This window comes from Chiloscyllium plagiosum, chromosome 6, assembly GCF_004010195.1.
Source record: "Chiloscyllium plagiosum isolate BGI_BamShark_2017 chromosome 6, ASM401019v2, whole genome shotgun sequence".
Lineage (NCBI taxonomy): Eukaryota > Metazoa > Chordata > Chondrichthyes > Orectolobiformes > Hemiscylliidae > Chiloscyllium > Chiloscyllium plagiosum.
In genome coordinates, this window is record NC_057715.1 from 97,891,441 (window position 1) to 97,911,852 (window position 20,412).

Genomic DNA, 20,412 nt, shown 5'->3' on the forward strand with positions numbered 1-20,412 from the left:
TGAGAGAAAGCTGGAGCACTTGGCGGGACACAGACACAGGGAGAATGTGCAAACTCGATACAGATAGTCAGAGTCGAACCTGGATCCCTGGCACTATGAGGTGACAGTGTTAACCACTGAGCCATTGTGCCACCCCTGTGTGTTTTATTTTGCAGTGGGCTCTTTATCTGGTATTATTGGTCATATTTTATCTCAGTGGGTGTTTTGCTACCTAACTGTATTGATCCTTCAAGATGCTACCCTCTTGGGAAATGGCAATGATTGCATTATGTTGTTTAATGTCTCTTCGGGCTTTCCATGATTGTAAACAGTTTTTAAGTTGCTGCTATGGTTGTTTCGGACTGTTTATTGTTCAGCAGAGAAAGAATTATTTAAGTGGGTCAGCTGGATGATTCATTTTGATTGTCTTGTTCTCTGCGCTTTGTGCCATGTCTCTGATGTGGAGTATAACCTCAGCATTGACTAAATGCTAAGAGAACAGACGGTTTGCCCTATTGAACCTGCCCTGTCATTCTTTAAGATTGTGGTTGATTTTCTGCCTCATCTCTATTTGCCAGGTCTTCTTGTATCCCTTGATTCCCTGAATGACAAAACCCTGCCTTTCTCAGTCTTGAATATATTCAGTGATGGAACTCCTACAACCTTCTGGGATAGAGAATTCCAAAAACTCACAATACTTTTTTTTAGATTAATTAGATTATATTACTTACAGTGTGGAAATAGGCCCTTCGGCCCAACAAGTCCACACTGACCCGCCGAAGCGCACCCACCCAGACCCATTCCCCGACATTTACCCCTGCACCTAACACTACAGGCAATTTAGCATGGCCAATTCACCTAGCCTGCACATTTTTGGACTGTGGGAGGAAACCGGAACGCCCGGAGGAAACCCACGCAGACACGGAGAGAATGTGCAACTCCACACAGTCAGTTGCCTGAGGTGTGAATTGAACCTGGGTCACTGGCGCTGTGAGGCAGCAGTGCTAACCACTGTGCCACCGTGCTGCCCACTTTGAGTGAAAATGTTTTCCTCATCTCAGTCTTATCCTGAGACCATGCCCCATGACCTGTGAGAACCAAAGTATTTAGCATCAAGGTTCCAGAAAACATTCAAGCATGGAGAATCTTACAAGAACTGACTTAACTGATTTAAGTCCAGTGTTGATGTCTGCACTAAACATTTCCTTAAGTTTAATGTCAACAGTCTCTCGTGTAAGGGAATCATTTTTATGAACTCCAAGGGGGAACCATAAACCAAAATAACCAATTTGGCAACAATGTTTCACTTCCAGTAGTTTTTACTTGAGCACGAATCCGAACCAAAGCAACTTAACATTAATTTACAGGCAAATGATATTTTAAACAAAAAAGGGAATTTCACTTTAAATGGTTAAAACAACAAAAATATATCTTTCATGTCACAAACATCTGCAGTACTCCTTTCAGACATGTAACACTACATAGTTGCACAGTTTCAACAACTGTTCATTATACAAGTAGGTTGGGTTGGGAGTCCTACCAGCTTGCACCTTCTAGTTTCACAAGAATGATTGTCATCAACAAGGCGCTCTTCAAAAATCTGTCTCTTCCTTGGATTACAACAATTTTGCCGGTGTAACTTCCCAGAGTTCCTTTTCAACTGACCAATCAATAATATCTGCTTCATAGTCATAGAATCACACAGGCATAGACTCACACAGCACAGAAATAGACCTTTGGTGAACATGTTTGCTGAACATAATCCCAAACTAAACTAGTCCCACCTACCTTCTCCTGGGTGGCACGGTGGCACAGTGGTTAGCACTGCTGCCTCACAGCGCCAGAGACCCGGGTTCAATTCCCGCCTCAGGCGACTGACTGTGTGGAGTTTGTACGTTCTCCCTGTGTCTGTGTGGGTTTCCTCTGGGTGCTCCGGTTTCCTCCCACAGTCCAAAGATGTGCAGGTCAGGTGAATTGGCTATGCTAAATTGCCCGTAGTGTTAGGTAAGGGGTAAATGTAGGGGTATGGGTGGGTTGCGCTTCGGCGGGGCGGTGCGGACTTGTTGGGCCGAAGGGCCTATTTCCACACTGTAAGTAATCTAATCTAATATCCCTCCAAACCTTTCATACTCATGTATCTATCCTAATTGTAATCCCAATTATGCCCCATCCACCACTTCCTCAGGATGTTCATTCCACATGCAAACCATCCTCTGTATAAAAAAATTGCCTCTTATGTATTTTTAAAATCTCTCTCCTCTCACATAAAAGCTGTGCCCCCCTTGTCTTGAAATCCCCCATCCAAGAGAAAATACAATGACCATTAACTCTATCTGTACCTCTTATTATTTTATAAACTTTTATCAGGTCGCCTCTCAACTTTGTATGCCCCAGTGAAAAAAGTCCCAGCCTATCCAGCCTTTAGTGCTTCTGAACTATTCATACAACCTTCCAAGTTTTAGAGTTTATTAGCTAGCTCAAAGAAAGCTTCCAAGAGCTCCTGTCCCATTTCAGAAAAGCTGACTATTTTTTCTGAGAAAGATTTGCTTCAGTCCCTCACGAGAATTCAGTATTCCCGTTCCTGGGTGGAATATTGTGAGTGCTTGGGAATAGGCAGGAAGCTGGATTGTGGGGGAGTGCATTTGTATGGGATGTCAACAATCAGCTTCCCAAAAACAGGACAAAGCTTAGGAATTAAATTTTCTGTATTTTGCACATGAATTGAGTTTCCTGCGTTTTGGAGAGGCTTTTGGATACATTTTCATTTTGTCATACATGCTCATTAAAAAAAGCCAACTGTTTGATGAGGGCTTTCCTTGCAGTGATGATGGTAGCAAGATGCTTCTAATGGTGGGGTTTGTGCTATCTACTGTCAAGTACTCAGAGGTTAAACTGAAAGCTTTGGGTAGTAGATGGACAGCAACACTGAAAGGGGGAATAGGATGGGGTAGGGTGGGTGTTCCAAGATAATTGGTGATTTTATGGAAGAGAATGCCTATAGACAATTGTGGAATATTGATTTGGCCAACTGAGGGTTAGGGATTGGCATGAGAATAATCATTGGTGTGCAGGGAGTGCATGGTGATGTGGTATGAAGTCATAGTTCACAAAAGACAACAGGTATCTCCCACCATTAGAGAGAGACAATTGGATTTGTACAGCTTGAGGGTAACCACTTCACAACCGTGGGGTAAGGTGAGGAGACAGCCAGCACAGGGACTGAATCTGCACTGTTGACTTTATTCTGCATCACCCTCCATTATCCTTGATGCTCTCTATCAGCTTTCACCCAATAACAGTCACCTGGGATAGTTAGCTTAGTTGGCTAGGGGACTAGAGGGTAATGCAAAATAAAGTCAACAATGCAGAGGAGTATGGCATGGTAACATTGGATGGGTGAAGAGTACGTGGGATGAGGTGGTGAGAAAATGGGTTGATAGTTGATGGTTGGTTTTGTGCACTATTCTTTCAACATACAATAGTGAATACAATCCTTCATTAATGGCAAACACATAAAGTGGAAGCAGGGGTGGGAAGAGTTACTGGTGTGCCCAGTAGTTTATTAAAGACACACCTAACAATTATGAGTCAACTGAATGAGAACCATGCTCAGCTGTGTTCTCCTCCCTATGGTCCTCTCCTGAAGACAGCAAACTCTTGGATCTCACTCTAGTAAAATTCCTTGTAAGGTCAGGGGATGGGGTAAAGTGTGCATTAAAGGTTATCTTCTGTGAACTGAGGCAGGAAGAAATAGGAGAAAGGGATGAAGAGAGTGAGGTGATAACTGCATGAGCTCAGGTCTGGAAGGGGAGTAGCAAGGTCTGAGGGAAGATACTAGACTATGCAGGGAACATCCTTGTGTGAGAATACATGTTCAGAATGTTTGTGGAGATCAAGGATCATGTAAAAGACAGAAAGCATCTTACTGAGCTTCCAAAACTCAAAGATAACTGTTGCAACCTCAAAGATGACACAATAAGTGCAGAAGGTGATGGACGGCCATGGGTGTCATATGTGGAGGGTGGGTGTGCAGGCATCATTGGGCTGAATTGAAGTTCTGAGGATCCTGTTCAGCTTGCCATGGTGGATAAGGAGGAAGGGTTTCTTGATGGGAGAAATCCCAATAGTGAATGGAGGCAGTGTATATGGATATAGCTTCCATTTCCCAGTACTATGTTTAAGTCTCCTTGTACATGGCTGTATAATTTGGAGGAGAATTTGTCTGTGGTCATCCATGATGGGCTTCATTGTGACGGGTGGGGAGAGACCAGAGGTTGATCAATGTTAAGTGCAGGCCTTCACTTTGGCAAAAGTCTTGTGGGTCAGATCAAGTACTTCAAAGAAATATGCTGTCCAGATCTGTTCCAGCAATTTGTTCACAGGTTACCTCAGGGAAATGTGATGGTGAGTCAAATCAACTTCTCTACTGTGCAGCTGAGGAGGAACTTGCAGTGGGTGAGCAATGGTCAGGCACAGCAATGGCCAGAACAACAGAGGCAGCAGCAACAGAAGGTCAAGTAGCAAGATGCTGCCAACCACGGGCAAATGTCTGAGAGGCAATGCTGGAGAAGGCTTCTATCATAGGTTTCTGTCACCACATGTGACAGCTTGTTTACAAAGAAGGAACAAAATGCAAAGTGCTTGAATGCACAAAACCATTGAAGCAATTAACAAAATAAGTACAATACACATGCTTAAAGTGGAATCAAAGATTTATTGAAATTGTGTTCTACTACACAATTATTAAACACATGCCTTTAGAATTTATTAATCTTTATTTTCCTACCAATATGCCTACGCACATGCCTGACTGCCACAGCTGATGTAGAGGCTGCTATAACATATTGTCTGAAATTACGTGGGAAATATTAGTAGTTTAAAAAAGAACAGACTAAAGAAAAACAGACTGAGCATGGATTAACTATTTCTATAATTTGGCAAACAACACTTTTTGTTTTGAGCCCACTTGACTACTTGATTGGAATTTGAAGACTATTCTTAGAAGAATTGAAGTTTCCCAAATACATGTAGTTCAGAGTTAGCAGGATAATGAGGAGAAAAAGAGAGGAATTAAGGAATTTTATTGGGAGAAAACTCACTTGTGGAAAACTATGGTCAGTTGGATATTCTTGGTTAAGAACTATTTTCACCATCTTTATGTTTACATAACTGATAACCACAGTTGTTGTTATTTTATCTTTTGTTATTCGAGGATCCTCATCAGAAGAATGCAGATTTGTACCACTGATTTGAACTCTAGGTCAATTCTAATGCCCAGTAGAAACCAGTTAAATAAATTGAATACAGATGGATCAGTACGCAGAAAGTATACTAGGGAACTGCAGAGTAATTGAAATATAATCAAATAAATTGCCCCCATAAATCATCTAAGATGCAGATATCTTCTGATAGTCCGAGGCTTACAGCACACCAGCCTGCAGAAGGCCTCCTGAACAGGAACAGTGTATCCTCCTAGGCCTGGGGCTGATGGAGTTGATGGGTCACTGGCAGAGAGGAGGTACGGCAAAGGGCATTTAAAAAGCCATGATCCACTATTGTAGATAGCCGGTTTAGGAACTTCAAATGCGATGGCTCAGACTGTTCGGGTGATTTCCTAGCATGTAAAGCACTCCTGTTTCCACCTGAGCTTGCTTATCTGGGCTTAACTGATAATGATATTGCTCTGCTGGTACTGATTCCTAGATCATGCCTGACGAGCATAGTACTTCCAGGTGTATCTCTCCAGATTTCCTTAGATTCCCTAAGAAGCCTTACCACATCTTCCCATTGTTCTTTTTTTAAGGATAAAAATACACAGTGTCTAAATGTCCCAGCATATTAGCATTTGCTAATTAAATTGTAGGAGGTTCACTTTCTCAACAATCCACCCTCCTCCTACTCCATTCTTATCTCTGATCTCCTCCACTACATTTACCACTTGGCATTTTTGCTCTTTCTTATCTTCTTCTCTAAAATAATATCACTTTAATATATTTATGTGACATAACCAATTCTTCTTTCAGCAATCAGGAGTATTTACCAGAAAAGTCACTTCATTAAACCAATGTGGATCACTGAATTTCATTTTTAGAGGCCCCCCTGTGTAGGTAAAACACTAAAACTTTGTCTTCTTTTTGAAATATTCTAATTGCAGCATGTCCATTCTTTCTTCTTTTCCTGTGGAGTTTTTGGTTGCTCCCATCCCATGGGTGCTACCAAACACTGAGGATTCATCTTTTTGTATTAAAAACTTTTCCTTAATTTTAATGGGCTTCTTATTTTATGTCTATAGGTCAAATAAAATGGACTGAACCAAGTAGATTCATTTGGCTAACACTTATTAACAAAGTTTAAAAAAGTCCTATCCTTTGTCCAGATGCTGTGAATATTCATAGCAATACATCTTAATCATTGTTTTCAGAGTTTATTGATATCTCTCCAAACGTCCTCACACTTATGGATGATAGCTAGTGTACATCAATTGTTTGATATCTAAATTGCTGATTTGTCCTGAAAAAAATTAGTCATACAATCAGACCAATGTTCGAATCATATTTTAATTGGGAGTTGATAATGTACAAAAAAAGTATTACTTTTCCAAAATACCTTAGCTGTAATTATTCTGAAAAGGAGCTGTTTCTGGAAATATTGTTATAATTATAAAACCATAAGAAATAGGAAAATGAATAGACCATTTGGCACCTTGCACCTGCTCTACCATTCAATAGGACCATTGCTGATCAGATATTCCTCATGTCCACAATCATGCTCTTTCTCCATAATCCTTGATTCCCCTACTGATCAAGAATCTATTTTCCTCAGCCTTAACTATACATGAGAACTCGAGCCCCACAGCGCTTCCAATTTCAAATAATCTCCCTTCCCATCCCCCCTCAGTAAAGTGTTATTGATTGTCTGGGAAAATTTCTGAAAATAGAATTGGGATACCAGCATTTATCCTTACAGTTGGATATATTGGTTGTAATTTTCCAAAACTTTTGGATTTTGGAGTACTACTGAAACTACCAATGTGACACCCCGATTCAAAAAGGGAAGAAAAAAATAGGTCAAATGTCTATTGCTGGAAAATTGTTGGAATCAATTATTCGGTACTAGCAGCATAGTTGGAAAACCATAATCTAATCAAGCCAAAACAGCATAGCTTCATGAAAGGAAAATCATGCCTGACTAATTTATTAGAGCTTTTTGAGAACGCCTCATCCAGAGTGACAGAAAGGAACCAGTAGATGTGTTGTATTTGGACTTCCAGAAAGCACTTGCCAAAGTACCTCACAGAAGGTTAAGTCAACAAATTTGTTAGAGGTAATAAATTGATGTGGATAGAGAATTGGTGATGGGGTAATAAAAAGCAAATGAGAATAAGGGGTTCTTTTTCAGCTTAGCAACCTGGAACCAGTGGGATTCCAAAAGGATCAGAACTGGAACCATGACTGTTTACAATATATATTAATTACTTGGAAAAAGGAAGCAAATGTACTGTGGCCAAATTTGTAGACAATATAAAAGTAAGCGGAAAAACAAATTGCAAAAGGAATACAAACGGTTTACAGAGAGATACTGATTGGTTAAGTAAGTGGATAAAATGTTTGCAAATGAAGTATATTGGAGAAAATTTGAAGTTGTTCATTTTGGAAGGGAGAACAAAAGAGCAGAGCATTAGTTAAGTGGTCAAAAACTGAAGAAAGCTACAACACAAAGGGAATTGGGTGTACCATAAACAGATGAAATGAAAGCTAGTGCACAGGTGCAACAAATAACCAGGGAGGCTATTGGAACATTGGTCCTTTTTTATGAAGCTGGAATATAAGAATCAGGAAGTCTGACTGCACTTGTGCAAGGTGATGATGAGACCACATCTGGAGTTTTAGTTTTAGTTCCCTTACTTACAGAAAGATATTATGTCATTCAAGGCAGTTCAAAGAAGGTTCACTAGGATGATCCTTGGTATGAAGGGATTGTCTTCTGAGCAAAGACTAAACTGTTTGGAACTCTACTCACTGGAGTATAGAAGAATGAGAGGTGATTTCATTGAAACACATGGGATTCTTGAGGGTCTCAACAGGGTAAATGCTGAGAGGATGTTTCCTTTCATAAGAGAGTCTAGGATCAGAGGGCATAGTCTCAGAATTAAGGTTGTCAATTTGCGACAAGGATGAGGAAGAATCTCTCCTCTCAGAGGATTGAGCGCCTTTGGAACTCCTTGCCACATAGAGCTGTGGGTAGACAAGCAGGAGGCTGGAAGAACACGGAGGCTGAGAAGTCAACATTTCAGATGTAACCCTTCTTCAGGACTTGGGGTGGGCGTAAAGGGAGCAACAGATAAAGGGGGGGGAGGGCGTGGGAGTATTTTGGTTAGAGAGAGGGGCGGAGTGGTAAGATAGTGGTAGGTGAACACAGATAGAGGGTACGGCCTGGTTGGTCACTGGGAGGAATAAATCCAGTTGGTAGCTGGAAGGAAGGGTCAGTCAGAAGAAAGGAAGGAACGTGGATGGTGCTTTCATCTGAATAAAGAACAATGCAGCAGTTGGCAAACACCCTAGACATGAAGAGGTCACAGCTGAAGGTTTCCTCAGAGTGCACAGGAGATACAGGAGGACCAGTGCAGGCTCAAAGATCCAAGTGGTCTACTATTTTCCTTGTGTGTGTATATTTGTACAGTGTCATAATCCATTGAAGTGTCCTCCGACAGTAATGACCAAATTTCATGTGAAGTACTTGCTAACTAGCTCTGTATGTGTAATGATCGGTTTTTCTTCTGCCGCTTCATTTGTTTTGCTATTTCTCAAATGACAAAGAAAGCCTCCAATTGTTTTCTTCAAATTTTAGTAGGGCCTGTACAAAATTAAACATTTCCTTACTGGACTTTAGATTATAAAGCCTTCCTCATTACAGCCTTCTTTGAAATCTGAATTCATTTTTTCAACTGCTTCTTTTTAAGGTGGTATTGCTTATCTGACAACTTTATCCTTTTTTTTCAAATCTTCTCTCTCAGCTGAATCACTATTTCCTTCCTTTTAAATTCACTTTCTTGTGCCTTTTGTTCTCTTTGAAATACTTGTTCTGTTTCTTTCTCTTTTTAATAAGACTGAAGTCTATTCACTTCCAGTCCATTTTCAACACGCTTCAAAGAGAGACACAGAATGACTTTGAAACTTTAGTTCTGATCGTCTGAGTTTTTCCAGTATTTTCTTTACCTCAGTTTCTGGAACACAAGGAAAGAAGCACAGAAGATGCTATTATTTATGGCCAAATATGCCTAAGTTAATTTCATGGATATGCAATGCTCATTGTCTTTCACTTTGCATCTGGTGTCCTGTGCCAGAAATATCAGAGGTCAGTTGAAAGCCACAGAATAAATTATTCTTTTCAATGGCTGAGTGTGCCATGTGCATCAGACGTTTACAGAATGCTTCAGTTAATGATGAACCATTACATACCCAAAGGAGAGAGCAGCAGGACATGGTGAAAGTAATTTTCCTCTTAGCAAGGTTAACCACAAAAGGTCATTCCTGTATCCATGGAATCCAAACAAACCTTACTAAGGGATATGGACGGTCCTACCACAAGTACAGACATTGTCATTTTGCAGACATAAACGCTCATCCAGTAAAGAAACATTACTCCTTCTGAATTAGAGTTAAAATCAATGACACAATTCTGATGTCAAAATTAGTTAAGAAAGAGGAATGACATTTCAATGTCATCCAAAGAAAGAAAGTGTCACCCCAAGGTGAGTGAGCATGTTCTATATAATTTATGAGGATTGAATAGGAGAATGGAATGGCAACAGGTCTCCAGCAATATCTGAAGTTAATACTAGCTGCTGAGTGCTATAACTGAGAAAACTGAAAAACTTGTAATTGATTGAGCAGATATAGTTTATAGCATGGCTCTTATTTAACTGTCAAGGTTAGAAGGTTGACTGATTAAATAGCAATATTAATAAAATAAGTTCTATGGACACAGGCAGTTCTTCTACAATCAAATTTATTGCTCGTGTTTAGTTAGCCTGAGAAGGTGGTGCACAATCTTCTACGTCGCTTTATTTTACAAGTGAGTGGTTTCCAAGGCCTCTTCATTGGACGTTAAGATCCAAACACAATACAGGATTGGCATTAGATAACTGGATCAGACATAAATAGTCGATCTTTACCCCCTCAATGAATATTAGAAAAAAAAATTCTGTGTTTCTTAAAATCCATAAGGTTTTATAGTAATTTTACTGGTGTCAGCACACAGTGGTTCCATGTGTTTGTGCAACTAAGATTGATAACAGTCAAATTATTTTCTTTATACAAATACGCCAAGCAATGTTTTTAAAATGACATGTGTGGAATTTTAGTTTAATTTTGATGTGACTGGAAGGTTCTTCAGTAAATGGATTATCTTTGTTAATAGAGAATGAAAAATACAAGTCATTGTTGGGAATTTACTGCAGACCCCCTGATAATAGGTTTGTGGAAGAAATATAGACATATAAATACATCAGAGAAATATGTTGTAAAACAAAGTGGAGATTTTAATATTCATAGATGGAGGCAAAGGACAGTCTAAAATGAATTTTTAGAAGCATATAGTTCACATCAGTATGTTAATATTTAATTCCTGGAGTAAGCTATTTGTAATACATTGGTGACTTTTTTTTGCATTGTTTTGTTGCAATTTATTTAAATAATTTATTTATCAAGTGTTTTACATTAGATAATGATTTAGCAAGGACAAAAACAAGAGGCTGTTATGGTGCGGTGGTAGTGTGGACCCATGGACCGAGAAACCTGGGTTCAAATCTCAACTGCTCCAAAGGTATGGAAAAACATCTCTGAACATATTGGTTAGAAAAATAGATTAAAATAAAAAACACATAAATATCAGCATTTTAAGTGGCGTGCAGATGCAAATAAATCCAACTGAGTGAACATATAAAATACTTAATGCAAACATTTCCCACTGCAGTAGATGTAGAAAGAAAGAAAATAGTTTGTTTATATTGTACCTTATATGATATCTTAAAATACTTTAAAGCTAATGAAGTACTTCAGAATTCTAGTCACTATTGTTATGTAAAAAACACAGCAGTCAATTTATGCACAGCAATGCTCACAAACAGCAATATGATGATCACTAAGTAGTCATTCTTTATAACATCCACTGAGGAATAAATATTGGCCAAGAAATCAGGAATAATATCACTGCTGTTTTGCAAAACTGTTCCATGGAATATTCTACATTTAAATGAGAAAGCAGATAGAGCTTCAGTTTGCCATCTCACCTGAATGCAGTACCTCTTTACGGTGCTGCATTAGAGTGTTAGCCAAGAATTTTGTCTTCAGGTCTCAAGAGTGGGACTTGAACTCAGAGCATTCTGACTCAGAGACACGATTATCACCAACTGAACCTTGACTGCTACAGTATCACCAAAATGAGGAAGAGAATAGTTGGGTAGTTGTTTCTGACTGGTGCAGACTTGAGGGCTAAAGGGCCTTTTTTCTGTGCTGTAGAGCTCTATGACTCTATGATACTGTTTCCCATGGCTACGGTAGTACTGTTTAAATTAGAAGATGATGGATTACAAAACAGCCTGCGCTGAAACTATTCCTTTAAACTTCCTGACTGAAGCTTAACAATGATATTGTTTGCTTGATGTTCAGAACTGCACAAATGTTGTGGATATGCTTATGTTACGCATAAACAGTTACTTAATGGCATATGCCAGGTTATGATCATTGCTATCTCTAGTAATCACTTCTGAATTATCACACTATAAACATGCAGTAATTAGACCAGAATTACTAGTCCTTCATTTAGACTGCAAGGAACATAGTAACTGCTCGTGGCTGCTATGACAACCAAATTCAATGATGTAAACCCATCTGATCATTCTGGTGGCATTTATGGAGGCAGAATAAAGTACATGTAAATGTGAATTATTTTAATATTAACATCTTATTTTTAGGTTCAGGCTATGGATAGAAATTGATTGCATTTCCTTTATGTGTTATGGAATTATGGAATTCCCTCTTTCAGAAGTGTATAGCAAACATGCTCAACGAGCTGATTTAATTCCTTATTGGATGCTTGTTATGAAGAACATCAGAATAGGTATAGCTCAGTTGGCTGCTAAGTAAAGCTGCCTTTAATTTACCTTGGCAATATAATTTATGAGTGCATTTTTTAAAACACAAAACAATAATTCTTAAGGACAGCAAGAACTAGATTGCCAATTAGTAGAAGTTATAATGTAAGAAAGCAGCACGGGATATATCCTTTCATTTTATTTTATATATTACATTCTGTGAGATTTGATGGCAAAGTTAAGACGCTATTGCACAACCCAGAATCTTTAGGTTATCCAAGAATTGGAAATTCCTTAATAAAGTTAAGTGGGCAGCACGGTGGCTCAGTGGTTAGCATTGCAGCCTCACAGCACCAGCGACCAGGGTTCAATTCCTACCTCGGGCAACTGTCTGCGTGGAGTTTGCACATTCTCCCCGTGTCTGCGTGGGTTTCCTCCGGGTGCTCCGGTTTCCTTCCACAGTCCAAAGATGTGCAGGTCAGGTGAATTGGCCATGCTAAATTGCCCGTAGTGATAGGTGCATTAATCAGGGGTAAAACATAGGGGAATGGGTCTGGGTGGGTTGCTCTTCGGAGGGTCGGTGTGGACTTGTTGGGCCGAAGGGCCTGATTGCACACTGTAGGGAATCTAATCTAAATCTAAAATCAAGGAACTGAAGATCTGAAACAAAAACAAATTGCTGGTGAAATCCAATAGATCTGGTACCATCTGTGGGAAGAAAGCAGAGATGTTTTGAGTTAATGTTTTGAGTCCAGTGACTGTTCATCAGAATGGCAATTCTCTTTTAATTTCTTAACATATGACTGAGTTCACATACACTTAGCATTGAGACCACTTAATTTAAAAAATGTGAAACCACTTTAAAACATTGACATAGGCATTAAACAGATTACGCTTAAAATTAATTTTAAAATCCTTGCTTAATTAGGAAAATCATTATTGTTATTCTTTAATGTATTATACAGAAACTGCCAGCAAATCAGCAGACTCTTTTTATACTTCAAAGATCTAACCCATTTATTATGAATTAGCATAATTTAGTTAATCCCTTTGAAGCTAACAAATTTGAATACTGTATCTTGTCATGGCGAACAATTAATAAAGTTAAGAACAGATAGCAGTGAAGAATATATACAATCATTCTGCCACTCAGAGATATTTCCTATTGTTGCCACAACTGAAGAGACTGTGATTGAAATATATGCGAGCCACAGGCATGAAAGAAGACTCCAGATTTTCATTGTACTGCCTGTTGTAATACTAAACCAGTAATATTCTAATTGCTAAAGGTACCTTCATTAAATATTGGTCCTATATAACAGAGATAAATAGAAAAAAGTCCCAAGACTGTTTGCAGTCTTCCGCTGTGTTCATTGTTCGAATAGATGTTCATGGTATATATAATCATGTAAATTGGTATTTCTGTCTCAACAACAGAAATCGTGTCATTATGAAGAGTCTTACAGAAGAAGCAGAGTCATAAATTTGTTTAACCAATCATTCTAACTGTAAGTATTGAAAAATATTGTAACTAATATCACATAATATCTTACATTTTTGTTTCTACCTTTCACTTAATTGTAAATAATCTGGTGAGTAATTTACCAGATATAATGGGTTTAGCTGAGACATCTTAGTACACTAGAGGGCAGTCAATTCCACACATCAACAATTGTGAAGAAATTATACATTCAACTGGAAGTAGCTTTTTATGAAGTTATTATTAATAATACCCTCTGTTCAATTTTCCCACTCTCAAATTACCATGATACATCTAGGTTGCTAACTTCCATTATTATTTTAACATTGCATCACATATTTACCCGTAATTATGAACAGGGACTATATCAATGAATGCTTGGAGAAGCATGTAAATCAAGAACAACACATTTTCAAGAAGAAGGTCGAACATAACTAGTTCAACATTTTTTCAAGAAGTTCCCAATACATAGACAAAGACGCAGACAATTTTTATGGTCTTGAAGAAATTGTGCAACAGGCAATCTTAAATAAGAAATTTGTCACAAAATTAGGGTCACAGATGTACAGCACGGAAACAGACCTTTCGATCCAACTTGTCCATGCCGACCAGATATCCCAACCCAATCTAGTCCCACCTGTCAGCACCTGGCCGATATCCCTCCAAACCTTTCCTATTCATATACCCACCCAGATGAAAAATAGGAACAGCAGTAGCCATTCGACCCTTAAAGCCTGCTCCGCCATTCATTATTTTAATTTAGTTAGTTTAATTTGACATCATGTTTGGCACAACATTCAACTTAGCAGTCTGTTCCTGCTTTCTGCCCACATCCTTTGATCCTTTTATGCTTGAGTGATAAATCCAACTCCTTGAAATCACACAATGTTTTGACTTTGACTGCTTCTGTGGTAGCAAGTTCCACAGGTTCACCACTCCCTTGGGAAGAACGTTCTCCCTACTTTGGTCCTAAATGATTTATCCTGTTTCCTGGACTGTAATCTCTTGGTCTGGACTCCCCCATAATACTCACTCAGCTTGTCTAAAACACACTGAAGCATCTTTGCATCCTCCTTACACTTCAAACTTCCACCAGCTTTGTGACATCTACAAGTTTGGAAATTTTACATCAGGAACATATTTCCTGCATCTACCCTGTCTAATCTTATTAGAATTTTATAGGTTTTTATAAGAACTCTCCTCATTCATCTGAACTGCAGTGAATATAATCCTAACCAGTTCAATCTCTCTTCATACCTAAGTCCTGCCATCGCAGGAATCAGACTGGCAAATCTTCGCTGCAAAAACATCCTTCCTCAAATAAGTAGACCAAAACTACACTCAGTAATTCAGAAGGATAATTACATCCCTGCTCCTGTACTTGAAACCTATTGCTGTGAAGGATGACATACCATTTGCATATTTTATCACTTGCTGTACCTGTATGATTGCTTTCAGCCGCTGGTGAACAAGGACATCCAGGTCTCATTGCACATTCTCCTCTCTCAATTTAAAGCCATTCAGATAATAATCAGCCCTCCTGTTTTTGCTACCAAAGTAGATAACCTCACACATTATACTATATCTGCCATTTATTTGCTCACTCATTTATCTTGTTCAAATCATTCTTGTCTGCTAACCAGTTTTCTATCCATCTTCATACACTACACTCAATCTTATTGTGTAACAATCTTAAGTTTACACACAAATCTCTTATTTGGGACATTGTTGAAAGCCTTCTGAAATTCCAAATAAACCACATCCACTAGTTACATCTCAACGAATTCCAGTAGATTTGTCAAGAATTTCCTTTTTGTAAATCTATGCTGACTCTGTCCAATCTTACCATTGTTTTCCAAGTACTTTGCTATTAAATATTTCATAATGAATTCTTGCATTTTCTCCACTGCCAATGCCAGGCTGTCTATTCTACAATTCCCAGATTTCTCTCTATCGCCTGTTGAATAGAGGGGTAACATTAGTTACCTTCCAATCTGTGGGAACTATTCCAAACTACAGAATATTGGAAGATGACCAATAACGCATCCATTACTTCTAGGACCACTCCCCTAAGTACTCTGGAATATAGATTGAGGCCTTGGGGATTTATCAGCCTTTAAGTTTCACAACTTCATTTTCCTATTAATATTAATTTCCTTCAGTGCCTTTGTATTCTCCCATTTCTGGTATGTTATTGGTGTCCTCATTTGTGAACACAGAACCATAGCATGCAGTTAGCTGGTCAGTCTTTTCTTTGTTCCCCAAACTGTCTCAGACTGTAAGGGACCTACATTTGTCTTCACCCATCTTTTCCCCTTTGCATACCTAAAGAAACATTTACAATCTTTTTAATGTCCTCTCAAGTTACTCTCATATTTTATTTTCCCTTTGATGATCAATCCCTGTGTCCTCCTTTGCGGAATTCTAAACTTCTCCTGCTCCTCAGGTATGTTATTTCTTCTGGGCCAATTTGTATGCCACTTCCTTGGATCTAATGCTATCTCTAATTTCCATTGTAAGCATTGTTTGGCCATCTTTCACATTTCACTTCTGCGCCAGACAGGAATGAACAATTGTCGCAGTCCACCTACGCAATCTTTGAATGTTTGCCATTGCCTTTCCACCATCACCCCTTTCAATAATGTCCCCAATCTCATAGCCAACTTGTACCTCCTACTAATGTAATTTCCTCTATTTAGGTTCAGGTCCTATTCACAAAATCAACTACATCTCTCTCTATCTTGATAAGCAATTCTACTAAATTATGGTTATTCATCCTGTTAGGGACCAGACCAAACCCTCTCAAAATGTTGAGAAGATAATCTGGACCTAACTTTCTCTTACTTTAAAGGTAAATGTAAGGTGTTACGTTCCAGATGCAATTTGATTCATCAAATTACTGGATTTAAAGCACCTTTTGTTCATCCACTTTCCTTAAAATACAGCAAAAGAATGAAGGAATTGGAATAATAACTGTATTGGAAAAACATTACAGAGTATTAAATACAGTAACTATTACTAATTAATTACTCCAAAATAGTAACATCCCATAAACACACTCTTGGCAAAAGGCAAATTCAGAAAACAGATTGTCTCACATGCAACCACAGTAGTAGGAAAAGATGCCTCCTAGTTTTGGCTGTAACTGAGAGACAGAAAAATAGCTTCCAATTCTTCAAGACCTCAACAGCAACTGCTGAAAGCTAAAACTAAAAATCCTAATTCTGTGGGAGCTTGACCACATACTCATTCAGGCTGCTATCCTTGTTCCTACTTTAAGAAAAACACTGTTGGCTCCGGTAGACCGTTCATCACCTCTACCTTAACTCCCTTCTATAAAATAAACCAGGCTAAAATACACCTCTTAAAGCCATAGTATCATCACAATCCCCGAGGGACCTTGCACAAGTAGAACATCAGTTATTCCTTTCTCATTACACAATATGCAATCCAAGATGGCCTGTTCCCAGGTCCTCAATATATGCTCCTGAAAACCATTCCTTATATATTCCAGGAATTCCCCAGTATGTTATTGCTATGGTATTTGCTCAATCAGTATTCAGATTAAAGTCAGCTATAATTAGAGATGTTCATTTATTGCATGTATCTCTAATTTCCCAGTTTAATGCTATTCCCAACATCATTCCTACAGTTTGTGCATCTATCTATAACCGTCCCTGACTCTTTTTGGCTCCATGGTGTTTCTCAGCTTCTCCCATTCAGATTTCACATTGTCTGAGCTATTATTAGGGGCATACAAGATTAATAGAAAAATGTAGGAAACGACAAGTGTGGGCAGATGGGGATAGGATAGATAATGCAATTAAATGTTGACATCGACATTTTAAAAGTTCCAAAATTGGAAGATATAGTTAATGAAGGAAGAGAGCTAACATTTTTCACTTCATAATTAAAATCCTTCAAATTCTTTAGGGGTTCTCAGATTGTCCTCTTGAATGGATTTCAGCATAGGTCTGGCTCTTTAGGGGCTGACTGCATTTGGAATCTCCGGGTCTAACTGGCAGTAAGTAGAAGGGGTAAGTTAGGAACGTTGTGCCCCAACACATTTACATGATACTTTGGGCTGACATATATTGCAGAGGCATCTTTCCCCTGGGGAGGTCCTGAGAATACAGAAGGGAGAGAAACATTTATCAGATCCCTTTCAGTTCACTAATCTGCATAGAGAATGGATATTACTCTGAGAAAAGTTCCAGGAAAATTTGCTTCTAAATAGTCTAAAAATGGAGTTAAATAAATGTGACAAAAGAGAAATATACACTTACAAAGTCACTGTACTGACACCTTTAGGAAGGAAGTACTTTTGTTTGCATACTATTCAGGCCTTACCTCCAAAATAGTGTTTTCCTAGGCATACTGAACAACAAAGCATGGACACGAAGATAAACATGCTACAAGCATGTTCTGAATCATTAATGTGGATCATCAGGAATTTATTGCTTTATCTGTATTGCTGGTGTGTCTACAGAATAAATCCTTTTTCACTGGTGCATTTGAGCAGAAATCCACTTTAGAAAGGATATTTAGTTTAGAAAAAGTGCAATATGGATTTCCTCGTTTGATAGCAGTAAAATGCAACATTTAATAGAAATCATCAAGACTATGAAAGGGTTTTAGAGTGTAATAAAGGTCATATTATTGGCTAGTAATTAGGAAAAGGGAGGAATAAATTCTTGATTAATGATAAAAATATTTAAAATACTAAGAAGACATCAGAATTTTTCTTCCAGCAGAGAGCTATTAGGAAATGGAATGTAGTGCTTAGAAATGTTCTACTTCTGCTCCTATGTTTTAATGTCTTATGATGTGTAGCAGTGGAGGAATGACAGTACTGGCACAGATGGAGATATTGCGCTTCCATTTCAATAAGAGACTTCTGGTCAAATGAACACTATTGTAACATAGAGGCCTCATTGGCCACTGTATTAATACTTGTGGCACTTCCATCATCACTCAAGCAGCCCTCTTGATTGGCATTCATTCCCTCCGCCACTGATGCACAGTAGCAGCAGTGTATGCCACCAAAAAGATGCACTGCAGAAATTCACCAAGCCTCCTTTTGACCCATAACCATCTAGGAGGACAAAAATTGCATTTACATGGGAACACCATCATGGGCAAATTCCTCTCTGAGCACTCACCATCCTGACTTGGAAATATACTTACATTCCTTCACACTCCCTGGATCGAAATCCTCCCTAATAACATTGTGGGTGAGTCTATACCTAAAGGACTGCAGTGGTGCAAGGAGGCAGCTCATCACCACCTTCTCAAGGATAACTCAGGATGGGCAATAAGTGCTAGCCTAACCAGTGAAGCCTACATTGCCTAACTAAATAAACAAACAAACAAAAACTGCCGAGTCACAAGGATATCCTATCCATATCCTTCTGACAAACAGCTATCCATCTGACTTCCTCCTTCCACTTGGAAGGAATACAAACGTAAAAGAAATAAACAACTGCACTTATGTAGCACTTTTCACTACACCAGATGTCTCAAAAAATCTTTAACAGCCAATGGAATATTTATAAAAGTATAATAGTCACTGTTGCAAAGTGGGAAATGTGACAGTGAATGTGTATTTGGCAAATTCGCACCATCTGTTTTTTGACAGAGGGCTAAATATCAGCCAGAATTTCAAAAATATCTTCTCTTTGAATTAGTGTCATGGAATCATTTACGTCCATTCAAGGTGGCATGGGGCCTTGATATCATGGTTCACTTGAACATCAGTTGAGCAGCCCCTTGTTGAGGCAGCTGGGGTGTCTGTCAGCTTGAGAACTGGTGAGAGACTCATGGTGCCTTCTTTTCTGGTAGTAGTTATCAGTTTCCGCCACAGAGTAATCAGTAGCTGATGCAGGAATGACACCCAGCAGAGCCCCAGGATTGTGGAATGATCCAGGCTGCAGGTGAGTAGCATACAGGTTGGGGATTCATGGATTAGAGGTTGCAGAGGGAAAGCTGCAGTGGAATTGACAGTAACGACTGCTGGTAGTGGTGGTTGGGTAGGAGGGGGAGGAAGTTGAAACTTTATTGCTGGAACAGCACAGCAGGTCAGGCAGCATCCAGGGAACAGGAGATTCGACGTTTCGGGCACAGGCCCTTCTTCAGGAAGAAGGGCCTGTGCCCGAAACGTCGAATCTCCTGTTCCCTGGATGCTGCCTGACCTGCTGTGCTGTTCCAGCAATAAAGTTTCAACTTTGATCTCCAGCATCTGCAGACCTCACTTTCTCCTAGGAGGGGGAGGGTCTCACTGCTCCGCTTTATAGGTTGCCCAACTGAAAATGTTCAGTTTCAGTTGTCTAGTATGTTGCATTATATTAACTCACTGTATTTGGATTTCTCTCAGTGACTAAGGTTCTGTCGGGGGTATCTATGGTTTGGCTGAGGCCAAGAAAATTAAGCGGTTGTTCCAATTAACTGAACCCAAATCATATTTCTGCCATACTGCACCCATCTAATGTCCAAAACAAGCAAAATCTTCCTTGGCTCTCCCAAGTAACACAGTGATATTTGGGTGCTATTCTGGTACATGGGTTAAGAATCAACCAAATTGTTGTAGGTCTGTACTTGCATGTACCACCAAACCAGGTAAGGGCAGCAAGATGTCTTCCCTAACACGTATTTTTACAATAAATTGATAATTTCATAGTCAACATTAATAAAACTAGCTTTACATTCCATATTTATTAATTCAATTGCAATTTATAGTGGAATTTGGACCCAAGCACCGAAAGCATTAACCTGGACCTCTGGATTACTAATCAAGTGATATTGCGTTCATGCTGTCAGTATCTCCTTGTAAAACAACTAAAGTCCACACAACATTTTTAAT

At 38.9% G+C, this 20,412-nt stretch overlaps 1 long non-coding RNA gene across 1 annotated transcript in view; it reads left to right on the top strand.

Moving 5' to 3' along the window:
* The first annotated feature begins 9,632 nt into the window (after window positions 1–9,632).
* The window catches only part of LOC122551165, a 35,218-nt gene continuing 24,438 nt past the window's right edge, over window positions 9,633–20,412 (top strand). The window contains exons 1-3 of the long non-coding RNA XR_006312040.1: window positions 9,633–9,730; window positions 10,702–10,803; window positions 13,511–13,581. This is a non-coding gene — a long non-coding RNA (uncharacterized LOC122551165). The remainder of the gene's footprint in view (window positions 9,731–10,701; window positions 10,804–13,510; window positions 13,582–20,412) is intronic.